At 37.0% G+C, this 14,786-nt stretch overlaps 1 protein-coding gene across 2 annotated transcripts in view; it reads left to right on the top strand.

The window, feature by feature from the left end:
* Positions 1 to 14,786, top strand: part of LOC112452446 (PDZ domain-containing protein 4-like) — a 185,348-nt gene that overhangs the window by 64,643 nt on the left and 105,919 nt on the right. The gene's annotated exons all lie outside the window — the stretch shown is intronic.

The following is a 14,786-nucleotide window of genomic DNA, read 5'->3' as shown; positions in this document are numbered from 1 at the left end:
ATGTTACCTCTATTATAGGCTCATATCGTGTTAGGCGTGCAATTTAACACGTATCACGAAATCGCATTAATTGCGGCGTTCGAAGCGTCTCAAAATTCCTCTCTGACTACGGGACTAAATTTGCGTGCCTCCCTACGCGATTATCATCCTCGTCCGTCACACTTTCGTTATATCGTCGCGGGCACAGCAGGGAGATAAATTTCACGCCGTTATTAAGGGACACCCTCGAGACCGGAGTGTCTCATGGCTTCGCATCTGGCAAGGATAATGTTTCCCGTCGACCCTTCCTACCGTAAGAGCTCCCTGGCATTTTTGTAAAAATGACATACTCGATGTTATAATACGTTAATGTAATTTGTATTAATATTAAATGCCGTTGGGGCATTTGTATTAAACATGAGCATGGCGTTCATAACATAAATAGGCAGAACCGTGTTTTTTCCAAGATCATATAGGAATTAAACAGTATCTTAGAAAATAATAACTATAAGGAGCTTAAATAATATAATAATTCAATTAATTTTAAAAATACATTGAAAAATACTTTAATTTAAATAAAGTTTCCTGGAAAATTAGAGAATTTTTAAAACAATTTTTTTCAGAGTTTAAGTAGACATTCCGAACAATTGCCTTATCGTGTTGGCGTGCAAATTTGCTTTATTTCAAGTTTTACTTAATTTTATTCGCACTATTAGATCATAGTTGATGCGCGTTATACATATTCTATTAAATTCTGCAATGCTGTAGTTGCATGATAATCACTTTTCGCTTCGAGATTGTCTCGCTGTGTAAGTATTAAGCGTATTTATTAGCTCAGCGTTTGCACGGAGAGCTCGAGGACGAGGCGTTATATGACTCAAGCGACCGTCGCGCGTATTCCCCTGTACCACGTGGCCACGCGGAAATTCCATTAACCGCTAGGGCAAACTCGGCAAATTCGTCGCGACGATCCCCTAACTTTGCCATCATCACCAATCGACATGCAGCTAACCTAATCGAGGCCGCCGTTTTAAGTTCCCCCGATCGAGGAAGGATCCAACGAAGCTTCCAAAGCTAATTAAGAAATTGATAAAGCGATCTTACCGCTACGCGAAAAGTTCTTCCCTCCCGTGTTGACTAACGTGACCAACATTGTCATCCTACTCCGTACTGCGCGCTCCCAGTTCCATCGACTTATTTTCGTTATTTTGTTATTTGTTATCGCAAAGTTTCCGATAATAACGTCGAGATAGCGTCGAGACGTGTCGGATGAGCGGAAGTTACGGGACAGCGACGCGATTCGCAGAAATCTTGTCGTTGAGGAAACTGTGCTGCAATACTGACGACGAAGAGACGCGCTATCTCGCGTTTAGGCGTGCCCGCGTCTGAAATCGCATTAACCGGCTCCAGAACTCCGTAAATTTGTCGGGTCGGCGTCCCGGCGCGCGGCTGGGTCGGTTCCCCGACCCGGTCGAGCACCCCGATTCCGAACTCTCTCCAACTTGGCAGCGTGTCTGCGCACCGCATAGTCGGCTCTCGCTGGAACTTGGTGCTCCAGCAAGCCGACAAGAATACGGCGGCGGCGTCGATATGCATCACTGATACGGCGTTAATTACGCACGCGCCTTTCCAATTGCCTTGCACGTCACATTTATCATTCAACTAATCAGTGTCGGCATAATTAACCGTAATATTGCTATTTGGGAGAATAAGAGAGGGTAATTATAATAGAGTTAAATTGAGAAAGTTTTGCGACGGTCAGTTATGAAATTATCGTGGCATAAAAAAGACTGCTAGCATTCTTGTGAAATTTGGGGATTGATGAGGAAAGTTAATTATTTTCGGAGGGTGTATTATTCCTGCCTCCCATTTTCCCCCCATGCACACACTGACTTTTGCTATGGACTAACTATTAGTAAGTTAACTTCAAAGTATTTAAGATAGAAAAGCTTTCAGGTTCAATTACCTAAAATCTTTTAAATTTTAATATGAAAGGCTATACACTTGGTTAGAGTAGCGTTTAAATTTTCATTGAAGAAAAGCCTTCTCACGAAAGCAAAATCATGAAAGACACCACTCCAACTACCGAATCCCAACTTTCTTTAGACATTTCTTACCGCATCTGTCGTTAAAAAAAAAAAAGGAAGAAAGATCGAGTTTCCAAGTTTCAGGCGAGTTGAAAACAATTCTCAATGGTACTTTTGCTCGCAAAGTTTTTATGTATTATCCCGAAGGAAACGGTACTTCGTCGAAATTTTTGAGGAACGGCCGAGGAGTACACGGCATCGGTGAATTTTCTGGTTACGTCTCGGTGAGCATCGGTGCGACAACAAGACGTTTAACGGGCCATCCCTGAGAGCGAAAGAAGCGCTTTCGACAGAAAAGTCCCGTTTCTCGAGATTGAACGGAAATTATACCGGGAGGGAAGAGGCCGACGACACGGAAAAGTCATTGCGATTCCCTCCGTCACTGGCACCGCATTCGTTGCTATATTCCTGGTTATACTTTACTAAAACTTAAGTATTATAACATAACATGATGAACAATCGAGAAATCGTGTATCAGCATTTTTTTATGATTTAAAGAACATTAGCAAGCTTTTAAAATACTTTCTTAATTTGGAAAATTTTATAAAATAATCAATAATTTTAAAATCGCGCATGCTTACAAAGGCATCACAAGTGAACAAAATTTCTCGTTCTGCTAAAAATCCGGCTGCTTCTCTCGCGTCAGACTCGGGTTGTGTATAGCAACTGAGACAAGGCGCAACTTAAGCAAGTCATTGTACTTATAACCTGATCGCCTATTAAAGATACTTCGGTAATTAACGTAATTATCTTGACGATCCTCTTCCTTTTCCAGCGTTCCATTCGACCGAACCAGACGATGGGACCACTCGAAACATCTCTTCGTTCTTCTCCTCGCGAATTCGCCTCTATTGTTGAGCGCGTATTTTATTTCCCAACAATTTCTGGAGCGGCTCATTAATTTCCGTCGAAATTATAGTTGCGAGATATCCAATTTACCGCTGTTAACCGTCGCTATATCGCCCACGTAACGTATTATTATATATATCGGAAGGTTTTCAAACAGATGCAAAATCTGGAAGAGAGACTAGTAGTGGTGTTCATGTAAAATATCACAGTATATATGTATATAAAAGTATACGTTTGCTTATTTATTTAGTGATTTAATTCGTTAATTGAAAAATTGTTGCTTAAAACTTTTTTATATTCAACAATTGAAATAAAATTCCCGAATTTGCTAAATAGATATTTACTTTTTGGACTGTTAACACAGATTTATACGACACAAATGCATTAGCTTTTATTTGTATTCTTCTTCCTGCGAACCGCGACGCGAATCGTTATTTCGTATTCTTTTCTTTTTACGAGCACCCGGTCATTTCCACGGTTGTTAAGTGTCCATAAAAGGATGATCTAGCGAACCCTTCCGGTTTAACTCAAGTGGATTTCGACACTACATACATGGCATCTCGTTTTTCATAAAAGCACTCAGAAGCTCAATATGAATCACGCTTTCGATATTGAGCCGCACTTAAATCTGAGTAACGTATTACGATACGTTTTATTTCAATAAATCAACAGTGCTATTGTTTATTTGATATTATAAATTAAAAATAACTCTATTTTTTCTTTCACATTATTTTTGCTTTCATAATGCATAGTAAAAATTTGTTTATAAGAATATCTTTTTTGTTTAACTTGTGACTGTGAACACGTGATAGTTCTGAATAACAGTCTTTACGAGCTTAGATTGGAGAGTGAAAAACTATCATTTTTCGAACAAAAGCTTTACAATCAACGGGAAATGTTGAAACTGTGTAATCAGTTTTTATTGAAAAAAAAGGCACTTTTTCATCTGAAACGAATCTCGAAAAAGCTTCAAAACCCCGTGTTCAAAATTGTCTTCTTTATTCTTATTCAAGACTGCAAAATATCGGAAGATCTTTCTATCCTTTATATCGATCATAAAATTCTACGACGGTCCTAAAAGCACACGTTTCTTTCGGCAATATAAAAAAATGTTCTATATAGTTCAGCATATACATCGTCCAATCGTTTCTGGATTCTTTGATATCCATGTCCGTACAGTCGCGCTTTTTGCGCAATTTGAACAGACCCTGGACTACCGTAAACTTTCGAGAAAGTCGACGACCTCGGGGGAGTCGTTGTTTATCCACTTTTCGTAATGCTGTCTTTGGTTGGTGTCGTGTGTCGAGCAGCTCGAATTGATCGATGACGTGCTAGAGTGCATGCCAAAGGCTGTAAAAGTCTAAGTGAGAAAGTGAGAAAGAATGAACCGATTATTCACCCTTGTTGTAATTATTATTATTATCATTAGAATCATTAGATGACAATCAACTTCTCACTGTACTTGGCTACACGATCGATTAACAATTTTTTAAATTTTTGTATGCGTTGTATTTTGATTGGAACCAATATAAAATATCTTTTGCAATAATCATTATTGCTAAATAAATTTTTAATTATGAGATTAGATGGATCAATGAGATTTGAATGATACATTTATATTTAGCAATAAGTGTTACAAGATATTTAATGGTGAAAACGATTAATTTATTAGATATTGGAAAGGGATGATATTTATTATTTAATGTTATACAATAATAGTAATAATAATAAAATACGCGCAATGGAAGTGAATAATCGCTCAATTCTCTCTTTAGTTTAATTAATTAAACATTTTGAAGTCTCTCCGAGAATCCGTGTTTAATTAAACTGCTTCTCTTTTCATTAGGATTATCGTTTTTCCTAAATCCTTCGGTATTTATCTTTTCAATGTCGATGAGAAAATTTTACAGCGTCGATAGTCTACTGCTTCTATCTGCCTATCTCTACGAGAAAAGAATCGGAGATACCTACAGGATGTCAGTTCGAGCTTGATCGCGGTGACGATATGCACTACATCCCGCAATGAAGTGTCTCCGGGTCGATAGATCTAGTCGGTGCATCCGATTTAAACCCCCCCAGCGACGTTAAATGCGTATCGTGCTTGTTTTGCGACAGGACGTCAAGGGTGTTGAGAGCGCAGCGTTGTCTCGTTCGAGGGTGTGCCGGCAATCGCTCTCTACAATCTCTCCCTCTCTCTCTCTCTCTCTCTCTCTCTCTCTTTCTCTCTCTCTCTCTCTTTTGTACGCTTCGCTTGATTTTACAGCCAGGAACTTCCCCGATTACTGACTATGCGACGCTTCATCGTTGCAAAGTGCGCTTTATTGTCCACTTGTCTTCCGTACAATTCGAAAATATTTTAAAGCAGACGTGGAATTTAATCAAAATATACTGTTCGAATTGTAGCGCGAGAGAGAATTTATTCTTTATCGTGTTTCAAGCAAAACTGCGGTGTTTTAGCAACACATAAGTATTTACAATATTGTAAGAAAACAGCTATAGCATATTACGATATATTAACAAATTCCAGAATCTAAAAATTTGTAAAAATTAAATTATTGGCTACCCATTTTTCCTTTGCGGCAACCGGTGTCTTCCGCAGTTATATTTACCCGTAAGAAGCAGTTTTATGAACCCAGGTATTAACGTTTATGATGTCGTCAGTCATCCCACAAGTCTATCCTGGTCTCCGCGCCTCAAAATCCCATTAAACCAAGGCTCGTTCTTAATTTGGTTTCTGTCGTGATCCGCTGCACAAAGGAGTTCGACGTAAATTCGATGGCGGTGTAACTTCGGAAGAGGCTGGCTCAAAAGGGAGTCAGGCTGAAGGAGGCGACTATCGTTTGTCCCTGTCTCTCACAGTATCAACAGCATTTCCCCGGAGCTTACACGCCAAAGGCACCTCCTGTCGCCATAATGAATATTAAATTATTATAAAATTATCGATATAGTTCCGCTACAATGGAAAAATTGCATTTCCCTTTAAGCGTGACGTGCTAACGCACTTGAAGATACAGCTGCGACAAGCCAGTAATGATCTTTAATTCTGTATGTCCTGAAAAAATAGAAGGAATGCGCCCGGGACGCCGCCCACCCGGCGACACATATGGCGACAGTAGTAGTGCAGAGACCACGAAAGCTATCGGTACGATTAATTTGTCTTTCGAAAGTATAATAAAGATTTAATCTCTCACTGTACTGACCCGAGTCGTGTATCCCTTCTTTGAGATTCCTGATATTACCGAGAACGTTCATAACACTGCAATAATACGTTTACATAGAAGTAACTTTTAAAAATGTCTTGAAAAGACAAAGTGACGACGAAAGATTTTCTAGAGCTCTCTTACGAATAAATTAAAATTAATGTCTGTGAAGTTGGCCCTCTTTTTTCAAAATTTGCCTTAAAATTAGCCTTCTAAAAATTGGGATATCATGTCTTTTGAACAAGTTCGAATATTTTTATTTAATGATATATGTTGAATGTGTTGCGCCATTCACATAACCGAACTGAAATTTAGGTATTCTTCTAAATTAATCAATAATATATTATTGAAATAAACGTGCGACCAATTATTAAACTGTGTTATACGCTTAAAATTATCTAGATTGAATCTTTTATCCAATAAAACATAGAGGTGAACTGCCATTTTGATACATAATATCCCGGTTATAGTTTTGGAAGATGTGAGCTCCGCGACACTCGCGATATTATAAGTCACGCTAAGTAGCACTTTTCGCATCTTCCAGAAAGCAGGTATATAAGGTGGCGTAAAAGGATGAGCAGACAGATCGAATGTAAGTCGATCGATCAACCGTCTCTCCCACGACGCGACGTTCTCTGGTTTATGTATGGAACTGGCGAGTTCCGGTGGCATCGCGGTGGGTGGTGCGCCGAGGAAATCGTGGATAACGGGGTTGGTTTCCGCGGTGGATGGAAAAAGAGAGAGGGAAGGGAAATAGAGAGAAAAAAGGAAGCAGCAACCTAGGCGAAAGAAACCCTTCTCCCTCTTCTCGCTGGAGAAGATCGTCGCGGATGGGACCGATCGTAAATTATTCCGCACGTTTAGAGGGTTAAGCGAGTCGCGCACTCCTTTCAGTTGTTCTCATCCCTCCGCCATTCCGCCTTTCGCGACGCGCGATCTTCTACCCCTCGACGACGACGACGACGTAATGTGAACGGAAAGGAGTAGAAATCTATGGTACCATTAGCATCTCTCTTTCTCTTTCTGTCTTTTTTTCCTTTTCTACTTTTCGCGCTACTTTACATCGTTCCACATCTGCCATAATTTCGAGGCGTTGCCGCCTCTTTTTGCGTCCACTTTATTAAAATAGTAAATCGGTCGCAAGTAATTGCAATATTTGCAATATTATTCCATCCTTTTCCCTCGAAACGCTTCGAAATCTTGCACGTGTCGAAAATAGAGAGAAAATGCGCACTTCCTTTTAGAATTGAGTGAGAGAAGAGTGACCTTCTTTAGATACATAACAACCGTGAAAATGGGTAGTATGATATTAGCTAATTTAATACGAAGTGGTATAAGGTATTAGTATAATCGATAAGATATAATAAGATATAATCGATTGAGTTGACGCCAATTTTCACACGTAATCAAGATCATCACGTAACCGATATCAAAACGTATCTTGATGTCATTAAGTATTCTTATAAAAAGAAGAGCCATATATATTAAAGTGAAAGCGAATCTCTCTCTCTCTCTCTCTCTCTCTCTCTTCCCCCCTTCTCTCTTTCTCTCTCAGTCAATTTCTGCTCGATATCTTTTCGTAATATATCACAAGAATTACTAATCAACAAAGTTAAACTATTTTTTGATACTATGAATGAATAAATATAATCCTGGAATTTAAAGGAATTACTATAAATAATACGAATACGTATAGACTCTGTGTAGAAAATATAATATAAAACAATCAATTAAATTGTGGCAGCATTGTCAAATTCAGTGATTAAATGTTCCGTATATTTTGGAACACTCAGATATTTCAAAGAGAATGGATAACTAAAGGATTAGGGATATACTAACCGGTACTGCGCGCGAGATAATTTCCGTGTCGTTGCGTCTCCTCGTTTTCATTGTGAATGCGGGAACGTGCGCCGATCTAATCAGCACGTCAGAAGCCGCGACGTATGCATATGTTCTCCCCTCGTCGCTAGATGCACACGAAATTTCATTGTCCCGCGGCCACGCGTGTTTATTACGATGCGCCACTCGTTCCGATGCGTCTAAATGCACGTTGTCACCGCCGCCGCCGCCGCTACCGCCGTCACGACGTTGCATCACGCATACCTTATGACGAGTCTGATCGTAAGCGATCCGCGTGGTGCGCCCTGAAAAGAAGAAAAAAGAAATGGAATTCCTGCGGGATGTCTACGCCCGTGTGCAAACTCCAACTCCCTTGACTGAGCGACGAAGACTAGACGGTCTCGTCATTTCTCTTTTTTATTACATGAAGCTATGTCGAGTAGTTTTCACTTGAATTGAATGAGAAGGCACTCCTTCCATGGAACTTAATATCTTAGATAAAATATTTCAGAGGCTTTGGAAGGAGATACAAAAAGAGATCCGCATTAATACATATTTGGATATTAAATAATGTTTAATAGATTTTAGATCAGATAAAAGAAGAGTAGACTCACGTACTCAGCTTTTATGCTGTAGTTACATCATATGTTTCTATTTCTCGACGCGTGATTGCAATTAAAGAAATTTTTTTTTCTTATTCTGCGAGAAATGCAAACAAGCTATGAGTCACATAGCATGAAAGCGTTTCGAAAAAAACGGTTAGATGTTTCGTTTATAATTACTCGCTAATATTTGTATGATCCGGCAAAGTAGTATACAATAATTGATCGTGCCTACTGTACGTATTTTTTTTACTTCTATATTATTTCGCATAAAACGATGATTTCGAAATCGAAAGAGAGAGAGAGAAAGCTTAATATTTGTGTGTTAATAGAATTCTCCACTTTTGAGATCTTTGTTTGGAGTAAGCGCAAAATGCGCACAACTGCAAATTGAACATTTATCGCCAAAAAGAGTAACGATAGAATTATTGAAAAGAATACACAAAGCAAAAGTTTAATAGCAATTTAATCGCGATTTTACATTATATTTTCTACGCAACAAAACATGTATGTGTTTGACATGTGTGCATGTTCATTATTTATCGCAATTTTTTAGTCTCTGAAAATGTACATATTACTTTGATAACTGATTTCTTTATTTAAATTTTGCACGTAAAACTTGAATTTTCTCCAACAATTTTTATAATATTACGAAAAGATATCAAGCAGGAGTTGCGACTGAGAAAAGACTCGCTTTCGTTCTCATGCGGATCTTCTTTTTACAAGAATACGTCTCGATGGCATTGAAATACGTTTTGATGGAATTTATAAACTTCCGGGACGCGAAGAGAATATTTTTCTCGATCGGTTGGCTATATCGAGCGAGAACCGCGAGGAAAAATAGGGATATCAGGAGGCGCCGCGTAATGTTTTCCTTTCTCCAGCCGAGGCGTATCCGATGGAATATCGACAGATTCACGCGCGAATCCGCGAGACGAGCGAACTGCTGAATACATCGAATGCAAAAGAACAGCTTGCATTCGGAAGGAGAAGGAAAAGAAGAAGAGAATATCGGCCGTACGATTTCGGATCGAGAGATTAAGATTCGATTTTGTGAGAAAATTCGACATTTTACACTATCTTGTTCGCGAATTGATATCCCCTGGTCTAGTAGAAATATCGCAAATTAAAATCGAAAAGAAATATCAGAGAAAGATATATATGCATTTCGATTTTAGATAGCCATCAGTCCCAATCGAATATATCGTGTTTCATACAGAATAAATATAATTATTATTATAAGAAGAAAGTTTAATGGTTAGTCCTTACAAATTAAAGTTAAGGAAAAAAAATTTTTTTATAGCATTATGAATTATTCGATTTTAATGTAATTAAGCGCCATTATTATATTATATTATTATTATTATATTATTGAGTTCTTTGTATCTATTTTATATCTTTTCTTAAATTATTTTTTCACGTAAAAGTTTATTTTTCTGTACTCGATTGATTTTACCGAATATTCCCGACGCTTCTAGCTAGAAAATATAAGAAGGAAAAGAAGATCTTTGCCAAAAAACGCGGATCTCATTTCTCTTCGTACAGTGGAAAATGCAGCCAGCATATCGTGTTACAATGAAACAAAGCACTTGCTTAGTAAATCGAAGAAAACTTGCTTTGAAAGTTTGTATTGTCGACTTGTTAAAGAAACTCGCTAAGTCAATATAATTAACTTTATAATTCGGTGAGTTTCTTTGGCAAAGCTGACAATAGATAAATATTTAAAATAAACTTGTAACGCGTAACGGTGTTTTTGCTTGTTCGTAAAAGCTTCACCAGCTTGTTTTATCTTCCTTCTGTATACGACATGAAAATATTTTGTTTACGATGACATAAAGTTTACCACCTAGCCGTGAATACAAAGTGAAACTTACAAGCGAAACTGACGTTAATCTTTCGTGAGACGGAAAATCTTTTGGGGGTACATAATACGTGCAGAAATATACACTATGTGTAAAATACTAGCATAAAATATTATATTTACTAGAGAGATGATTTATCTCAAAAGCATTAAATTTTTATTTTTTTTTTATATATATTTTTTTATAAAAATTAAAAATATATTTAACCTCTCTTAATTACGTGTGTTCGTGTACGCTATATGTTTGTATACGTTAATACACGGAGCACTGAATTAGTATATCTTTTTCGAAAGCAGAGGAAGATATGCAAACAAGCTCCCCAAAAAAGCGGCGTGAAAGAGAATAAATTTGCGAAAGCCCGAAATCCACTGCGCGTTTATCTCGTTTCTCATAGTTTCAATATCTCGTTAAAATCTGGGATAGGTTCCAAATTTTACGCGCTGTCGCGCTGCGCACTGCTTTATCCAGCCTATCTTGGCATCGCGCGTCAGATTATGGTTGATCCCAATCCAAAGGTCCGCGAGGCGAAGCGAGGCGTCGACGGAATCGTTTTACGTTTCGACAAAGAGCCGAATTGATCGAATGTAAAGAAGCACGGACGCGAATAATTCGGAATGGGTGTCGGAAAACATTAAGAGGAGGGGAAGCTCGAGGGGAAGGAAAAGGGAAACGATGGTGGCGGATACCCGGCCGATTTCAGAACGGGCCCAGCCAGAGTAGCCAGACGCATATAAATTGGCTGCGCGGCACGAATCCCTTTACATTTTAATCGTGGCTGACGACAACGCCGACGGCCGCGTTGCCATGCTCTTTCTCGTTTTTCCTTCCTCCCTGTCAATTCTCTCCCCTTTCACCAATCTCTTTCCGCCTTTCCATCTTTTCCCAACACGCCAACACGTACCATCCACTCGCAGCTGCAAACTCACCGGACGCTCGCGCTCGGAATGGACCTATCTTCAGAGTCGAAAATAAAGAAAAAGATATGTCGTTTCAAAAGAAAGAATTTTTCCTTTATACATATATATTCTTTTATTTGTTTGTGTTTTTAATTACCGTTTAAATAACAAATCTCATAGATTGACAGAAAGAGATTGATACATATTGGAAAAATCGAGCAGATCCTATCCTTTATTTTTTCCCCTCTCTTGTTTTTTTTTCACCTTCTCTTCTTTCTCTCTTCGATCCTACATCTTTTTTTTATTATTTTGTGATCATGAAGCGGATTCTAATGCATATTTTGATGTTTTAATTCGTGACAACAAAGTTTCTTTTAAGCGTGACACTTTTACTTTCTTTCTAATTCCGCTACGCCGTCTGCCCTCATCAACGTGAGACTCGCTACATATTTTTTAATCTCTTTTTACGACTGTGCGACTTTTTCCTTGGCATGGTGGTTTCATTCTCTTTCCGACTCTGCTCCACCTTTTTCTCTCTCTTCTCACGATTATGACGTTTTTTCTTCCGGAAACTCGCTGCCGCTTCTATCTCTTTGGGATTGCCGGATGTTTTTTTTCCTCTCTCGATATGACGCTTTCACTTTTTTTCCCGTATCGGAGACGCGTTGTCCGTCGTCTCTCTCGAAGGCACATTTCGCGATTCGCGGGTACGGAAATACCCACACCGTGGAAAGCGACGCGCTATCGTGGAATAACGAAGGAAGAAAAGAGAAATATGAACGTCCTCGCAAGAGGTACATGCGATACTCGAAGGTTTTTCTGTTTGTGAGACCCGTGTCTGACCTGCGAAAGGCAAGAGTCCAAGTATCACTGTCGTAATCCACAGGAGCATTTCACGGAAGTGATATATTGAGCAAACGCGTGGCTTTTATCAGAGGGAACTGATAAAAGACACTGCTCGAAAGTATACTCGCTGTGTTTCAAGAGTGCGTCTAGTATTGTAGTAAATATGTGTCATTTATGATTTTTAAATGTTATTATTTTATATTGCAAAAACAGCGGAATACTGACAACGTGAAACTTGGAACGTGAAATTCAATTAAATCAAAATCCTCATAATTAAAATACAATATATCAATTAGTTATTATTTCAGCATGATGAGCGCTTCTAAATAGAAAGTGCTGAAATGCATCCAGGATGTGCAACTTCTTTGGCGTATGTAAATAATCGCTTCATCTGAAACTTCCCCTCTAACCTGTTATTGTTTTTATTAAGAAAATAATCTGATCAGGATGGCTCGCGAAACTAAATTTTATATTTTTTTCAATTATCTTATAGTCACCGTTGAACATATTTTGAATTAGCGTCCCCGTTAATATGCGAGCGAGAAAAATATGTTATTGACAGTAGCAAAAATTGATTCATTGAAAGCATAAACAATTTCTTAGAGTATAATAGGTAAACGTACTCAGGTAGAATGTAAGAAAATAAGTGCTTTAATTTATGATCCAAGGTTGTTTTCGAGATTTATAGTAGGTAAATATTAACATTCAGTATATTTTGTACTTTACCGGTTGCAATTTTATAGTGCGGATATATCGGCGCAATAACACATGGCACTTCCATCAAACGTATCTTACCAATGCACATATCACAATGAGCAATATGTAACCGCGATGTTGAAAGAGAGCGAAACATGCGTTTGCGTGAGTTTCAAACGAAAAGTTGTCTTGTATTTTTCTGTGGGAAATGGACATCTGTTAAATTTCTCTCGGCATTAAATCGATCGAGTTTAATCGTCTATTCTTTTTCACCAAGCAAAAACATGAAATTTGTGTGTTTCGATTCTCACGGTAGTATTTTCTTTTTAAATTACCTTACGTTTGCAACCCTAAGCAATTTTATGTTAGAATTTTTATTAGAGAAATAAAAGAGTTTTAAAAGTCATTGACTCTTCATAAAAAGAAAATATACTATTCTTCACCAACTTTTTCGCAGTCAAACGCGATACGTTTCTTACAGAGTGATGATGTATATTGTGACACAGCACTTCAGTTTGAATCGGATTATTTTACTATTAATTGGCTTATGGCCTTATCAGTGTTCGAAATTAGTTCAGCTTCAGATAATCTTCTGCTTTAGTATTCTGATTAGTGGTGTTGTGTCTCAAGTAGGTCCACATTTCTCATCATATTCTTTCTTATGGCTATTTTATATATATATGTAACACTTATTTTCAAAAATTTTTAAAATATTTATATTTTATTTTTATTAATATATACCTAAATATACACATAGTGAAATTAAATATCTACACTTTACTGTAATTATTAAAAGTTATTTTTCAAAAACATTTATTAATTATAGCTTGCAGTATTTATTTCTGCAGACTGCACTATTGATCTTATCCTTAAGGTTTTCTCTTTCGCATTATTTTTTTGTATGTACGTGATCGAATACAACTCTTTTCGAATTAACAGACAAACTGTAAGTTGATCTTTTAATGTATTTAACTAGATAAATAATGTCGATAAATTGGTTTGTGTACGTAAATTCTTTACAATATTTATACAATAAGTCGAATATCGAAAACTATTTTTGATGCTGTATAGATGAAATGGTCATTGGAGCAACTTCAGCGAATCTGTAACGAGCTAAAAGACGAAAAAGAAATCGATATCATGAAGAAGTGCGGGGACAATTCGAGACGTTATACAACTCTACTTATATGTAAGAAAATATATATTGACATCTCTAGTACATTTGTTGTAAATAAATTAAAGTTATTGAATTATTAGCCTGGTTAACCACATGAGTATTTAATTAAAATATTTAAGTATTATATTCTAACAGAATGCAAAATTTTTAATTATAAAATTATATTATTATATACAATGAGAAGCACATATAAATAAATAAACATATATGGTGTATATATATATATTTGTTTATATGTGCTTTTCATTGTATAATAATATCATTTTATAATTAAATTTTGCATTCTGTAAAAATATAATAAAAATACTTTTTTCCATTATATATATACTTTACTAGAACAATTAGTATTTTAAAAATTAGGATTAATTTAGCATTAATACTCGGAAGGAAAGTGGTAAAAGGGCAATAAATTTTGAAATGTACTTATACCATTTAAGGATACAATTTTTTGGACAAAAAACACAACAATTTATATAATTATTTTTTAACTATTTTTAGGGCTTAATGTGTGCAACATAATTTCTATTGTTTTATTTCCATTTGTACTGTATATTTTTGATACTGTCCTCCGCATAAATGAATATCATCCAACACTAAATCGTCTGATACAGATGATTATACCTAAGCACTTTGTCGGCCGAGAAAATTATTATTATATAATTATCTTGCATTCGGGCTCAACGATTATCATAGGAGGAATAATACAGGTAGCAACAATGACGATGTGCGTAGCATACATTAAACATGCTTGTG

The sequence above is a fragment of the Temnothorax curvispinosus genome, unplaced genomic scaffold, assembly GCF_003070985.1.
Source record: "Temnothorax curvispinosus isolate PA1 unplaced genomic scaffold, ASM307098v1 QBEX01003408.1, whole genome shotgun sequence".
Taxonomy (NCBI): domain Eukaryota; kingdom Metazoa; phylum Arthropoda; class Insecta; order Hymenoptera; family Formicidae; genus Temnothorax; species Temnothorax curvispinosus.
Note: the sequence above shows the minus strand (reverse complement) of the source record. Positions and strands in the feature narration are given on the sequence as shown.